General features: G+C 42.2%; 1 long non-coding RNA gene across 1 annotated transcript; it reads left to right on the forward strand.

Moving 5' to 3' along the window:
* The first annotated feature begins 7,222 nt into the window (after positions 1-7,222).
* LOC310867848 lies at positions 7,223-8,298 on the forward strand. Its single transcript, XR_014570032.1, has 4 exons — positions 7,223-7,343; positions 7,516-7,563; positions 7,935-7,997; positions 8,162-8,298. It is a non-coding gene; the product is annotated as an uncharacterized lncRNA (long non-coding RNA).
* Positions 8,299-15,442: the final 7,144 nt, after the last annotated feature.

A 15,442-nucleotide genomic window follows, 5' to 3' on the forward strand; every position in this document is an offset into this window, starting at 1 on the left:
TTTTCTCCCAAACCGCGACACACATTCCTGACCACCTTCATGATCACTACTTTCACCATCAACCTCCAGAAGAACGTCATCTTCACTTTCAGATTCAGGTTCAGAGTCAGCTTCTGACTCAGATGAAGAAGAGACATGTGGATCTGGAATATCCAGGGCATCAAGAAAGTTGGTGCAAACTGCCTTACCTATATGGGCCTCCACTATTGCCAACTTTTCTTTTTTCTTGCCAGCTTGGTTCAGCCCATGCTCACACAAGTACTTTTCTAGCTCTGCCACCCGAAGGTTGAACAATAAACCTTGCCTATATAGTTCTTGCCAGTCATAGTCTTTATAGGACTTGCCCTCACTGTGTGCCTTTTTCTCCTCCGTCAGTGCACCTCGCTTTCTCTTCATCAGTTGTAGCTGATCAATATGCTCTACATAGTCCCTGACATTATTTTCAGAAACTACATATTTCTGTGAGAATTCTGTGATGGAGAGGAGATTTTCCAGCCGCACTGTGCCTCTACCAACCTCCTTCTTCAGTTGAGCACGAGGCTGGAAGTCATCTGGTTGACGACCATCAACTGGGGTTTTGTCATAGGAGAGGTACTTTAAATCTGGTAGTCGCTGATGATCTGGGTATGGTCTCGGTACTCTTGTTACAGGTGGGCCAATGAAGGGATTCTGGATGCAAAAGTCACAGAAAATATGCGCTCCTGAACCTGGTGTGAGGGGAGAGGAGAGGGGTGGGGGGTGGCATTTTAGTGATCCATTCTTAAGGTGAGCTTTTAACGGTTTACCATTTACTGCCAGTGTATACTGTAAACTCACCTTTGCAAGTCCCTTTCAAGTACTCCATGTAGAGCTCTCCGACCTCAAAATGTGTCTCAATGAAGGTGTTGATTTTCTGGAAATAATTATGGCCAGGAACTGATGATCTCTGTGTCTTGGGAGTTTTCATGTACTCTCGTAAATAGTCCTGGTTATAGAAGAAATGGCGTTCTGCAAAAGCACATTAATTAATTAATAGAGTTCTTCAAATTCATTTATGAATGTTACACAAAAATCAAGACAAGGTGCAAGTATGTTAAACATATGCAGCAGCAGATTAATCACATCAAAATACCTGGGTTCTCCACAGTAAACGCTCTGATGTAACCAGATGGTGCAGGTGACTTGTCAATGCGTTGCTGGATTTCTTCTGCCACGGCCCATGCATTCTTCTCCATCATTTTGTGAGAGTGTTCTTCTAGGCTTGACTGGGACATTGCCTCCTTATCTAGGTCAGACAAACCATGGGTTTCAGAATAGATTTGCCACCGGATAGCCCCTCCATCACAGATCGCATCACCTATTGGGTAAAACGAAAGAGACACACACACGATCTGAAAGAGTTAAAGGGGCACTTTTCAGCTCAACTTATTTCTCAAATTGCACCTCCAGATAGATCTTTACCTATGGAGGCATTCAGACGCTCAGCTTCATTCTGACCAGAGTCTTCTCGGGCTCTGTGGATACGACACAGCAAGTCTGTTGAATGGATCCGTACTCTCTCTGCGGCTCTGAACCGGACCTGATGTACAGTAGAGAAATTGGCATCACTTTTATGATTTTCTAAATGGAAGTGTGTACACAACTGTTAAAATAAAAATCACCTCAAAATTTGATACACCGACTCCAGGTCCAGCATCAGTAAGCTCAATGATCTGGGTGCAGACATTGGGTAGTTGAACGCCATCCATATAACATAGCAGTCCCTGGCATGCATTTATAAGAGTCTCAAAGCACTTCCACAATGCTTTTCTAGACAAAGACGACAAGCCAGTTTCAACATCTGCCGCCCCTTCAACAGCAGCAGACATTTTGTCAATAACCTCTGCTCCAGTAGCAATTTCTCCACTGGGTAGGCCCTCCTTGACAGCCAACCAATTATCTGTGGCATGCTTCAGTTGCTGTTTCAGTGAACCTACTTGTAATAAGCTATACTCCCTGAAAGTGCAACCAGGCTTCTGTGTCACACACATGACATCTTCCTCCATTGCAGTGTCAATAAAGTACTTGGTGGCATCGTTAGCCCAGGAACAAAGTTTTCTCAACTCCTTACAGTGAGTTGTGGTTTCAGCAGCTTTTGTCTCAAACTCATCTGGACATTCACATCTGAGCCTCATACAGTTTGAAGCCCATGTGGTACCATCAGTTCCAATATAAGCCTTGGGGTGGATCACTACTATGCTGGAATCCTCTGTGGAGATGAGGGCATTGCTACCGTCCACACCAGCGGGCTCCTTCTTGAGTAGACGGAAAGCTGATGGAGTTATGTACAATGAAGGCTCAGGGAAGTCATGAGTGGGAAGTTTTCTGACTTTGCTGTCATCAGTTGGCTGTAGAATGGATTGTCTCTTGGACCCAGCAAATCCCTCTGGAGGAGTGAACATTTAATTTAAGTTTTCGACCATATCTTGCTTTTTTGCCAAATCAAAAGAACAAAAGCTGACCCTACTCACTTTAATACCTAATGTAGGACATTGATAATGACTTTGTATGAAAATATCCGTCTTAATCCTAAATTTATTACTGGGTTATACCCATTGTCTAATACCTCCCCAAAGGCAGGAAAAATTGGGGCAGGGGGGATTACAATACATCTCACACAATCATAAAAAACAATAACCCTTTATCAAGACCACGGCACACCTATTACCTTCCAACTTTGTATGCAACAGTCCTTTCCATATGAATTAATTAATATTGTCTCTGAAACAAACCTGAAGTGCCAGGTCGAAGGTAGGCTTTATCGTCCATGCTGATGGCCAGAGCAAAACTTCTGCCCTCTCCAGCCTTGGGTCCAAACAGATGTTCTTTGGCAAGGGCCACATGCTTCCTTTGATGGTGTGTACACTCGTTGTCACGCTCTTCGGTTTTCGGTGGCTTCTTAGAACACCAAAGTCCCAAACCCTTCTGTGAAACACATTCATATAAACTTGCTGTAAAAGATCTACAAGGTCATATATGAGCATGTATAATTGCTATTTTTGAATAGCCAAAGTATAGAAATAATGGTGTAGTTAAAAGCTAAAGTGACACATAATATTTAATGGGTTAAGAATCAGTTCAAAGTAATCCAGTGCTAATGCTGTAGCTGTCTACATAGGCTTCAACATGAAGTAGGCTACAACATGAAGTATAATATTCCATTTTCTACAGTTCTAAAGATGTTTTTAATACTTACATGTCTCCTAGACTGTAACGACCTCAGGTGTGTAGGCCTTGCTCTGCAAGTTATTGTAGATACTGCGCGAATACCGTGCAGTCCTCGCTTCAGCCTTCTATAGTTGGCTAGCTTTAACAGGTCCCTGCTCACTCTATGGTGAGTGTAAAGAACAGTCTCGTGCCTCCTGCCGTGGACTGTTGTTTTATCCTCTGAAACAGATGGGTTATGAAAGGATACTTTCAGGGAATAGGTCATCCATTTCTCCTGAAGAGAAAATTACAGATCTTACTCAGAATAAGACAACTAGTGCAATGCAGAATATCATCATTTTTGGCTATTATGAAAGTAGGCATTTTGTCATACAGTGAGATAAAAAAACAGTGTTGATAAATGAAAACTGTACTTATTTGTTGTATTACACTGGATGCAAGTGTTTGTCTCAACGTGTTTATTCAGTCTGAAATGTTAAGTTGCATTTGAACAAAGAATACATTTGAAAACAAGTTTAACATACCTATACATGTGGCCAACCAGATCTCATCCTCCTCATCCATCATGGGTGCGGGACCTGCACCCAAAGCCCTTTTCTTAAGCCTTTTCTCATCTGCAAGCTCATTTGCCTTCCTCTTTACAGCTTGTTGAAGGCATTGCTTGAAGTATGGGGTAGCTGCAGCCTTAAACAATAAAATAATTCCAACTTTTAATTGTGCATAATATACACAATAAATCTGATGTGAATAGTGCCACTTTAAATCTGTTTGGCTGTGCGTAGCATACACAATTAGAAATACTGTGATAAATGTTGCCATATAAACATTGTCGTACATTGGTCTAGTCTAGGATGTCATCAAATGAGCACAAACCATTGTAAAGCACTGAGCTTCATAATTTCATGTCATCATGAAAGGTGCTATATAAATAACGTTTTTATCATTCCAATTAAAATGCTTGTGTGACTTCAAATGCATGGTAAGGTTGCAAAAATGTAACTATTATTTGTGTTCAAATATGAATAGTGGCACTTTAAAACTACTATCAAAAGTGTATTGTTGATGTGTAATGTAGCAAACAGGTCAAGCATCAGTGCAAACTGTGATCATGTTGACAATCAATACTGAGCTCTGCTGTACCTACCTTTAACTTTTTAACGTGCTCCTGAGACTCCACGAGAGAGCTTCTCGTGACTTCCAAGTCCCCAACACGTTCTGGGGGCCATTTCCCAGCAACGCGACGAATTTGTTCAGTTGTTTCTTCAATCCTGGCCTGCAAACTTTCATAGCGTTCCGTAAGCCGCTGCTCAACTAGGCGTTTTGCGTCACTTTTAGTGTTCTCCCATGCCAGTAGCCTCTCTTCCAAACTGGTCAGCAACTTTTTAGCTCTGTCAGGGTCCATGCCAAGCTGATACTGCTCTGAACGAGACTTCCCAGCACAAAGCAGCATCGTTGCTACCGACCGATCGTATTCATTGACCATAGAGTCGAGGGCACGATGAACGAGGTCTGCGTTGAGATGTTCCTGCTGCTCATTTTGGTCACGGTTCTCGTCCTGAGCTATATGGAGGAGGATGCTAGGAATTGAAGCTGTTGTATCATTTAGCACTAGCACCAGAGCACCAGAATGCCGCTTGAACAAAGCGACAGGTATGCCATATTCGTGGTCCATCAAAACATCACGGAACCAAATTCGTTGTGGCATGACGATAAAGAAGGACGAGAACAGTTCAAAGGCGTACTGGTAATCCAGCCATCCACACGGCTTGCTCTCAAAGTTGCCTGGGAGCAACAGCTCGTCTAGCAGCCGACCCAGAGCTAAAAGTTTCGAGTGTAATTTTCCGTCTTTCGTAGACTGCAAAATGATGTCATATTTAGCTTGTGTGTCAATAGCCGACAACTGCTGCAAGGACACTCTTAAACTATCATTTATAAAACTGTCTTTTCTTACTACCGATCTCTTCGCCACAAACTCCATTGTTATTGTTATCCTCACTGTTCAGGAAACCCGGGTAGAAAAAACAGGAAGTTGCACGTCCAATGAATGACTAGGGGACGTTAAATGTCAGTGGGAGATACCATGTCGACTCACCACAGGGTAAACTTCATATTGATAGGTGAATAAAACGCGATTATAAAACAACGAACAACAAACCTTTTTTAAATACAAAATTCAACAAAATAAAGTTGTACAACCCCCCCCAAGCCAAAATAAAAATAAACATATCCCCCCCTCAGGCTCAAGAAATAGTTTAATGACCCCCCCCTTTTTTGCACCATACCAACCTTTGATAAATAACGATCAGTCCCTTAATGTATGTTTTAAAAATTAAAGATTAAAGAAAAGAGGGTAGGTACCCTCACAAAAAACATGCAGTAATCCTGGTCACTAAACTGCCTCCCCCTGGCCAGCCGGGGCTCCTGATGGAGGGGAAACTCCCCCCTGTCAGGTGTAAAGGAGCAACTTGGACACTCAGGCATGAAGGAAGCATGAGTTCAAGTCCGTTGCTCTCCCTAGGTTGGCGGAGGGTGTGTAGAGCCCAGGATCACATTAGATGATTGACACAGGTTACAAAATCGTAAAAAAAATATATTAAAAAAAAAAAGATTAAAGTAATTTAAATTAATTAAAATACATTTGAAGTCAATACAGTACAGGGGAACAAAGGCTTACTTTGGTCAAGTACACATGTAGTACACATATATTAAATATGCTAAAGTGTCTTACATTTATTTAAATTGCCTTTGTACATTAAAAAAAACAAAAGGAAGTTCACTGCCGAGTGTGACCTGGACCCGGCCTCACAGAGTTCGACCAGATGTGGACCAGACCCCTCCACGGAGCCCACCTGTCTATTTCTCTCTGTCTATCTCTCTCTCTCTCCCTCTACCCCCCCCCCCCCCCTCCCCCCCCGACACGGTCGAGGCAGATGGCCGCCCACCCTAGAGTCGGGTTCTGCCTGACGTTTTCTCCTCTCCTAAAGGGGAGTTTTTCGTTACCATTGTCGCAATATTGCTTGCTCTGGGTGGATCTTTGTTGGTTGTAAAGTGTCTTGAGACAACTTGACACTATAATAAAATTTAATTGAATTGAATTCACATTGGTATGGTGCTGCATTATTTCATATAGGCCAGTGGTCTATTATGTTTCTATAAATATGTAGGAGGGAGGTGAGCATGGGGGAGGATCAAGGGGTGCGGGGTCGCAATATGTTATGTCTCTCTCTCTCTCTCTCAGACAAGGATGTGCATCTTATGTATAAATAAATCAATAATAATATTATATTTTGTAGGATTATTATTATGATTTTTTTTTTAAACTATTATTGAATATAATTAAGTGGATTATTCTTCTACTTCTTCTTGCAGCTATATTTATTTTTATTGCGAACGCAGTGAGCCACTTACTATGACAGCAAGGGCTGAATGTCTGTGTGTGTGTCTGTCCCACTGTTACACCACCCGCCCGCCACCAGAGGGCGCAGCTGTAGCACACACACAGCAGCTGTAGCACACACACACACACACGCACACGCGCGCACACACACACACACACACGCACACGCACACGCACACGCACACACAACCACACACACACAAGCTGCGTTCGCTTCACGCGTTTGCGCGTCTTACTTGTTAATGATAATATGTACCTGCAGAGTGCAGACTATAGTTATAGTAACACGGGACGCTTTACCCGGCATGCATTGCAGCCTCAGGCTTCTCGGCTGGCTGCTCAGTGCTCTGTTGTTGTTGTCTTTTGAGCAATGAGCAGAAGTTGTAGTCGAGGACTCCACAACAAAGGCTTATATTTCGCGGTTTTTCTCTGGAGAAATTCAGTTGAAAGGTCAGTGTATTTTTATATCTGATATATACTGTGTGTAGTGTAATTACACGTGATCTTTATCTGTGCACGTAACCCTAACGTTAGCTAGAGGGAATAGATTAGCTAGCTAGCAGCTAGCTAGCTAGCTAGCTAGCTAGCTAAATCTATTGTTTGGACGTGGCTTAAAAACATCTAGCTCCGTTGGAAAGAGAGAAAGCTACTGCGTTATGGACGGTGTTTTATATTATTTAATTTTACAGACAAACAAGATTCCAGCAAGATCGACCCAGACGGTGGAGGCTGGGGGAAACAAAGCAACCTCATATCAGAAGTAAGTAAAATGGTTTAGTAGCGAACAATAATAATGTATCATGATGTTCTTTTCTAACGTCTTCTTATGTTGATAAAAGTCCACAGGTTGCATGCTACAATTAAGCTCTCTTGCCTCAAGTTTGCTGTTACATTTGAAAGAAATTTGACTTGAATTTGATTTCATTTTACAGACAAGGTGACATGCTGTACAGAGCTGAGACATCGTTCTTTAATTTAAGGTAATTGTTCATTTTAATTTTTACCAAGGACAGCAAATTGGCACCCAACAATGTGTAACTGTGTACATTTTAAATGACTGAGGTGTATTATGATGAGTACTGTGGCACTCTATGCCACACTATGAGCTTGTAGATTCTGCTATTCTGCTATTTTTCAACAGCTAACAGCTTTTAAAATAATGTTTAAAACCTATGAGGCGACACAGATGCGTCCTCAGGTCTAAATGGGTAGGCCTATTTCAGAATGCCTGAATTTACACTTGGTTGCATGGTGAAAATAGTCGATCTACAAGCTCACGTGTTGTGAGCCCTATACAAATGCAATCCATATATAATCCACAATTTTGTATTTGATTTTGTTCAAATTACAGATGAGGTCACGTGGAGGAAGTGGAGATGATGGTGATGGATGAATAAAATGGATAATAAAAATGGTAAGAACATTTTCACATTTTGTCACATGTCACATTTTAGCACAGGAATAGAAATTAGAAAATGGCTGGGTTTTTACCCACAGGGCAACTGTTAAGTCATGAATCACAAGACAGAGAAATGATTAAGGTGAAAAAAATGTATTTAATTAATTCTGTGATTTCAGACGAACTTTCGCTGGAGGAAGACCTATCGACTTCAACCTCTGCTGGAAAGGCTACCACCAGTCGGGTTTCCCTGACCCTCTATACCCAGCCTGCATTGTACCGTGTGGGGGTCCCCGCAACATCCAGACCTCAAGGAACGCACCCAGCTTTCCGTGCTCGGACATACAGACACGGGGACATACACACATTGCTACGCTCAGAAACTCCTGACTCCACTCAGAAGAGAATTGGTGTTTTAAAGACTTAAGCACTTAAACTTGAGAACTGATGTCTTCTAAATCCGCACAGATGAGTTAAAACGTTTGCTGCAAAAGAATATATATTTACAGATTTGTGCCACATTTTCACGATGTTTCAAAATTAGCAAATCTACAAGCTCGTTTTCAACAGCTTACAGCTTTTTAAATAATGGTTAAAACCAGGGGATCTTGGACTTCAGTGACGGGGACCTGGGGTCTGAGAGCCGGAGACGTTGGATAGGGTGCATCCTGGAACTTCTGCTGGCGGCCAACAGTCAGGCTTCATAAAGGAAGGAAACGGCAGCTCATCAAACGGTGGTCCGTGGCTCAAATGCTGAATAACTTTGGCATGAAAAGGGTTCAAATGTATGCTGCACCATTTCTTGCTCAAAAGGTGAATCTCGATTGTGTGTTCTGTTTATTGCTGTGTAACTGTTATTGGGCCTACATAACTAACCACACAGAAAATACTTGTGTTTTATAGACATAAGAAATTAAACTTGAGAACTGATTCCACAAAATGTCTTCTAAATCCTCGCAGATTTGAGTTAAAACGTTCACTGGGTTTGGGCCACATTTTCACGATTTAAAAAAAAATAGCAAATCTACAAGCTCGTGAGCTTGTAAATCTGCCAACAATCTAACGGCTTTTAAAATGATGGTTAAAGTGTTTAAATGGTATGACTGTTTTCTGAAAACCCTAGATGTTTCTGTATCATTGGTGTTCAAACGATTTACTCCAATCTGAAAATATGTTGTTCCAGGGACCGCGCTACGAGCTTGTAGGTCTATTTTGTTTTATCCTGAAAATGTGCAAATCTTTGAATATATATTATTTCAGAGCAAACGTTTTTAACTCCTCTTTGCTTCTGGGTAGTCCCTGGAACAACATATTTTCAGATAGGTGTCTGCGGCCAATTTCATATATTTCTGGGGTCCTTGACATGACATAATTTGAGAACCACTGATATAGAAACATAGGTTCTTCAGAAAACTGTGTTATTGTGGACACAATCTTATCCAACAATGTCCTGGTGGTTTCAGGAAAGTTGGTGTTTTACTGTTTTATAGATTTTAGGAGCCAGTGGTTCTCAAAGTGTGGTCCTTAAGTGCATTCTCAGCAAAATTACATAAAAATCAACCACTTGTATTCTAAACTTGTATGTTTTAAAATATTTCCATGTTTTTTTTATGTTTATGTGCCTTTATGTTTAACATGGCTGTATAAATGTTTTCATTGTAACTTTTTTTTTCCTAATAAAGAAACAAAATTAAGTATACATTTGCTGCTTTATTATGTTTCTATAAATATGTGGGAGGGAGGTGAGCATGGGGGAGAATCGAGGGTCGCAATATATATGGGGGGGGGGGGGGTGTCATAAGACAGCTTCACGCTGTCCTGCTGCTGCTGTCCGTAGCTGACGTTCGAGTCGCGGCAGAGAAGCGGGGCGCCGGCTACACGCGCGTCGGCGGAGGACACGATCCGCGGCGCGCGGGGACCGCCTCACGTCGGCGGCGCGCCATGACTTGCTAGCTGGGTAGTGCGCATGCCTGTACAGCAGGCATCATGCGTTCACACACAGCTAGCTGTTACCCTGTTAGCAGCGTGGTTTGAAAACACAATAATAATAATAGTAAAAGGTTTGAAACGCTTTGAAAACAGTGTGGTCGTTAAGCAGCTCAACCCTGAAACACAGCAGGTAAGATTAACTGATTCACCTTGTTTTTACTACATTTATCTTTGATATTATTGACTCATCTTTTAACATGGAACGACACGAGTATTTCTCTCAGCTTGTTATACATGATCCTAAACAAGCAGTAGTTAATACTAGCAGCAGTAATAATATTGTAACTTGTTATAAACAAGCAGTAGTTAATACTAGCAGCAGTAATAATATTGTAACTTGTTATAAACAAGCAGTAGTTAATACTAGCAGCAGTAATAATGTATTATCTATATATATATATATATATATATATTAGGGATGCACCGAAAATTCGGCCACCGAAAATATTCGGCCGAAAATGGCTAAAAATGTATTTTCGGCCTATTCGGTTTCGGCTCAAATAGGCCGAAAATATATCACCGAATAGTCAAAACACCGGGTCGGTATAAACACAACACGCGATTGTCTTGAACGTAACCAGAGCGCTCCGCATCTACCTCTCTCTCTCTCTCCCAACTTCAGTCTCCCCCCCCCCCCCCCCCCCCCCACACACACACACACACACACACACACACACACACACACAGCGTCAAGTTGCTCTGTGCTGTGGCTGCGATGCGCTCCGCGAAATCTGCGCGCTCATCAACAGGTCCCAAAACATGGTATTTGTGAGCACCGCCACTGTCTATTCTTTTGTCGTATGACAAAAAATGCTCCCCAATGTCTGAATCTGTGAGTTTGCAGGCAGGCTACGACGAACACTAGCAGTAGCTTGCTCGTTAGCTCCTCAAATTAGTTCCACCTGTGTGTAATCTCAGCAGCGCATTGAAGTGGGCACAGGCAGGGCAAAAGCAGAAGCAGAACGTCCGTGAACGTTTTGCTTAACAATGATCAGTTGTTCAGTGCTGTTTAACTTTGGCAATATGTGATACTAGAGCCTAGAGAACATGCTAATATGGCTGCTAAATAAGAACGTTTTCCCCTATCAGCTAGCATGCTAGTGTGTGTGTGTGTGTGTGTGTGTGTGTGTGTGTGTGTGTGTGTGTGTGTGTGTGTGTGTGTGTGTGTGTGTGTGTGTGTGTTTGTGCGTGCGTGCGTGTGCGTGCCCACACACTGTGTAGGACAGTGGTTCCCATAAATTATAGATAGTTAGGAAGTAAACCAAGTGGGGGTCTGTAACAGAGTGCAAAAATGGAACCAAATACACTCTCAAAATTTACATTGATTTTTACAATAGAAATAAAAATAAATTGGGGTCCCAGAGATAGAAATGGGAAGAAAGACAGTCAGCTATACACAGTCAACATTACAGATTACAGTATCATTACAAGTACAAGGAATGGCAATGAAATCAAATTGTATTAAAAAGGGGGTAAAATATTAATTTTGAAGGAGTATTCATTTTTATTGTCTTTATTGTTAGTTACAACATGCCTACAATAACTTGAAGCATTTTTTTTAAAGGTAATTGCAAAAAAGGTGGCATAATCCGATTAATCGTTTAAATAATCGCCCGATGAATCGATTATGAAAATCCATAATCATGTCTTTTGCCATAATCAGGTAGCTTTACAACAAAGCTGTATTCGGCTATTCGGTATTCGGTTTTCGGCCAACTGTTTCCTATATTCGGTATTCGGTTTCGGCCAAGAATTTCCCTTTCGGTGCATTCCTAATATATATATATGATGATATAAGATCACGACACTGACCTCATCAATCCCTGGATAGCCATACATGGAAAAGACTGGATCATCACCTAGATCTCCATATATGGAGCTGAGCCAGCCAGCAACTCTACATCTGACCTCAAACCCTTAGATCTCCATATATGGAGCTGACCTGTTCTGACATTCCATATGTTGATCCTACCCCACCCGTCCTTCCTCTTCGATGTTTCCCTTTTGACTGATACCTGTCCATTCAAACTCTAGACGGGCCCGCCCCAAAGTTATTAGTGAAGTTCTCAGGCCCAAAAATGAAGGCCCGGCCCTACCTGGGCCCTCATCAAACCCTGTACACTCAAGACACTGCCCCCACTGCCCCTTAGATCTCCATATATGGAGCTGACCTGTTCTGACATTCCATATGTTGATCTGACCTCATCAAACCCTGTACACTCAAGACACGCTCCATGGCCAGTACAGAATTAATTCCATATGTTGATCTGACCCCCCCCCCCCCTGCCAAAGCACCAGCGCTCGCCCAGCAGTCTGCCGTCACCCAGGCAGATGTGTGCACGTGACCTCACTTCTCGCCCTCAGGGCGTCTTACTGGTATAGTCTGATTGGCAAGATGGTCTACTGTTATTTATCTTTCTATTCCCACAATATAGTCTACAGAAAAATATGGCATATATTTTGGACATCATTGATCATGACTAATACATTTTTAAGTTTGACAGCCCTAATACTATATATTATTATTAGTGTGGTTGCCCAAATATAATAATTCACAGTTTTACGTTTAGCAATGTTGCTCGTTCCACGGACGCGTGGTCCTGACAAGCTGTACCCCGTTGTAAAGGTGACTAATTAACTATTAAAATGATATAAAACACAATACCAATTGGTATTATTAAAGTGCACTTCCGGTCCCTCCCCTCACAGATCACCGCCCTCACGGAGCACGGTCCCCTCACGGAGCACGGCCCGTCTGCGAGACTGCAGCTGGGTGCTATTGTCTTTGTCCAGTGGAACACTTCTTTGTAACGTATGGCTTCCGTAGTGTCGCGGTCTATGCTGTCGCCTCTCAATTTGTTTTGGCTGGGGACGTTGGTTCGAATCACGCGCGCGGCAGAGAAAAATTATTATATTTTAAAAAATTGCCGTATGGAATGAATACATTATTTGATAGGCAGGCAGACAGGCAGACAGGCAGGCAGGCAGTCTGTCTGTCTGTCTGTCTGTCTGTCTAAAATATAATATTTTTTGTCTGCCGCGAGCGGGATTCGAACCAACGTCCCCAGCCAAAACAAATTGAGAGGCGACAGAATAGACCGCGACACTACGGCAGCCATACGTTACAAAGAAGTGTTCCACTGGACTTATAAAGATAAGTCCAACGAGAGCAGAAAAAAAATAATATGAAGACATACCTAATCACCGACCGGCCGACCTAAAAACTGACCGACCGACGCACATACTGACCGGCCGACCTAAAAACTGAGCGACCGACACACATAGTGACCGACCGACCTGAAAACTGAGCGACCGACACACATAGTGACCGACCGACCTGAAAACTGAGCGACCGACACACATAGTGACCGACCGACCTGAAAACTGAGCGACCGACACACATATCGACCGACCGACCTATAAAAGACCGGGCGACCGTGCGTAACGACCGACAGTCGGTCGCAAGAATTGGATTCAGCCCTTGCTGGATTTCCATGCGTCACACAGTCAGGGACCCTGCTGACGATTTGGTCCAGTCACTGTTACCCTCCTGCATATATCAGCGCTGCATGCAGATCGGCTATTTTACCATATGTGAGCGTGCGTTATTACGCGGCGGAGCCGCAGAGAAAATTGTTATTTATCATTATAATGCGTGTGAAATGGCATGTGTGGCGTGGTGCGTGGTAATGGGTTAAATTGCGTGACTTTGACACTCAAAGGGTGAGACATGGCAGCTCTGTGTTACCAATTATTTTAAGCCTAGAATCAAGCCTTCCAGGATCCTCTAATGACCATAAATCCTTTTATTCTGTGAATAAATGAAAATGGAAAAACGCTAAACAAAGAGCATTTATTTATCATAATAATTAAATATGAAATCTTGTTGTTTGTTTTCTCACAGAATCAGAGGTGTTATGGTCATGACTCACCAGGATCCAGCATGGATTGATTCTAGGCATTTATATAAATAAATATTTCAGTAAATCTCTATGGGAGAGTTTTCAGTTCCATAGCTGCTGCACACTGTATTACACTGTTTCATGGCTCCCCCTAGTGACCGTTTATGGTACGTGCAAAGTGCACGTACAGTACCATAAACAGGGCTAGTGCGCAACCCTTATGCACACACACACACACACAATTAATCACACCACCTGCCAATTGTGTGACTGCAAACTTTTTGTGTTTCCCTGGTCAATTGGTGATGATGTCTGCGGTAAACAGGACGTATTTGTAAAATCAGTTCATCGATTGTTCCGGCCCCCCTCCCCCGGAGAGAAAGTGTGCATCTCTTGAAAAAGTGGAGATAATTGACTAAATACACGTTTTGTGCCAGAACTTTCACATGGATATAAAACTAGAGGACCATATTTCACTCCACGTATTTGGAATTATTTAATGGGTGAGTACAAACGGAGCATTTATCACATTTATGCCGCATATCTTTCAATTCTACCGGTGCAAGCCATCTATGCCTGTGTACATGAAAATTTACGAAGTATAATTAAATGATCACAGGCATTCTAGGTCTAAGCTTGTTCTTACTACATATATCTTTTATATTATTGACTCATCTTTTAACATGGAACAACGTAGCTACATGAGTTGCCTATTTCTCTCATATCTGCTTGTTAGTTATAAATTATTCTAAACAAGCAGTAGTTAATACTAGCAGCAGTAATATTATTGTAACTCGCTCCTCCAAAGGGAGCTAGCTCTCTTGGCTACGTTGCCTGACTGCTCTGCTGAGTTGGAGAGGGAGAGAGAAAGAGAGAGAGAGAGGGAGAGGGAGAGGGAGAGAGATATTAGATTGATTCAACTGTTGAACATTGCATTCTCAGTATGTAGAATGGGTACATTTAAAACGAATGCACAGGTCAATAATACAAAAACTGCTTATTTGAGGACGAAACCACGACAAGCACTAAGACTTGTTTATATCAGGGTCCACCATTTTCAATTCATCAGAACATCTAAAGACGTACAGAAAAAGTAAAAGCAAAAAAAAGGGAAAAGGTTTTTTATTTTTACGGAGGCCAGTTTCAAATTGAAGACCCCCGTAGGTGCTCTTTAGAGTGGTTTTGACCTTTTGTGTTTTGCACCTGCACACACCATTGAAATGTAACCCAAACCCTAACAAACACCTATTGTAACACATCTTAACACGGAATTAGTTTGTTGTTCCAGACTCCTTGAAACCAGGGCGCCCCTTACTGTGTGAAGTAAGGGCGCTCTTATCGTCGTATACTCGTATATACACTAATGTATAGGCTACTCTGCCTATTTGCTATGACGCTAAATTCTTTGTTCATTGTCAATGGGAATTTAATGTCCTCCAGTGTCCTCCAGGGGGAGGTAGTTTAGAGACCAGGATTACTGCCCTCCACAGCAAAAGGGCCTTTCTGTGTGGAGTTTGCATGTTCTCCCCGTGTCCCCTAGGGTAGGTACCCTCACAAAAAACATGCAGT

This window comes from Protomyctophum parallelum (assembly GCF_964188405.1).
Source record: "Protomyctophum parallelum genome assembly, chromosome: 12".
NCBI lineage: Eukaryota > Metazoa > Chordata > Actinopteri > Myctophiformes > Myctophidae > Protomyctophum > Protomyctophum parallelum.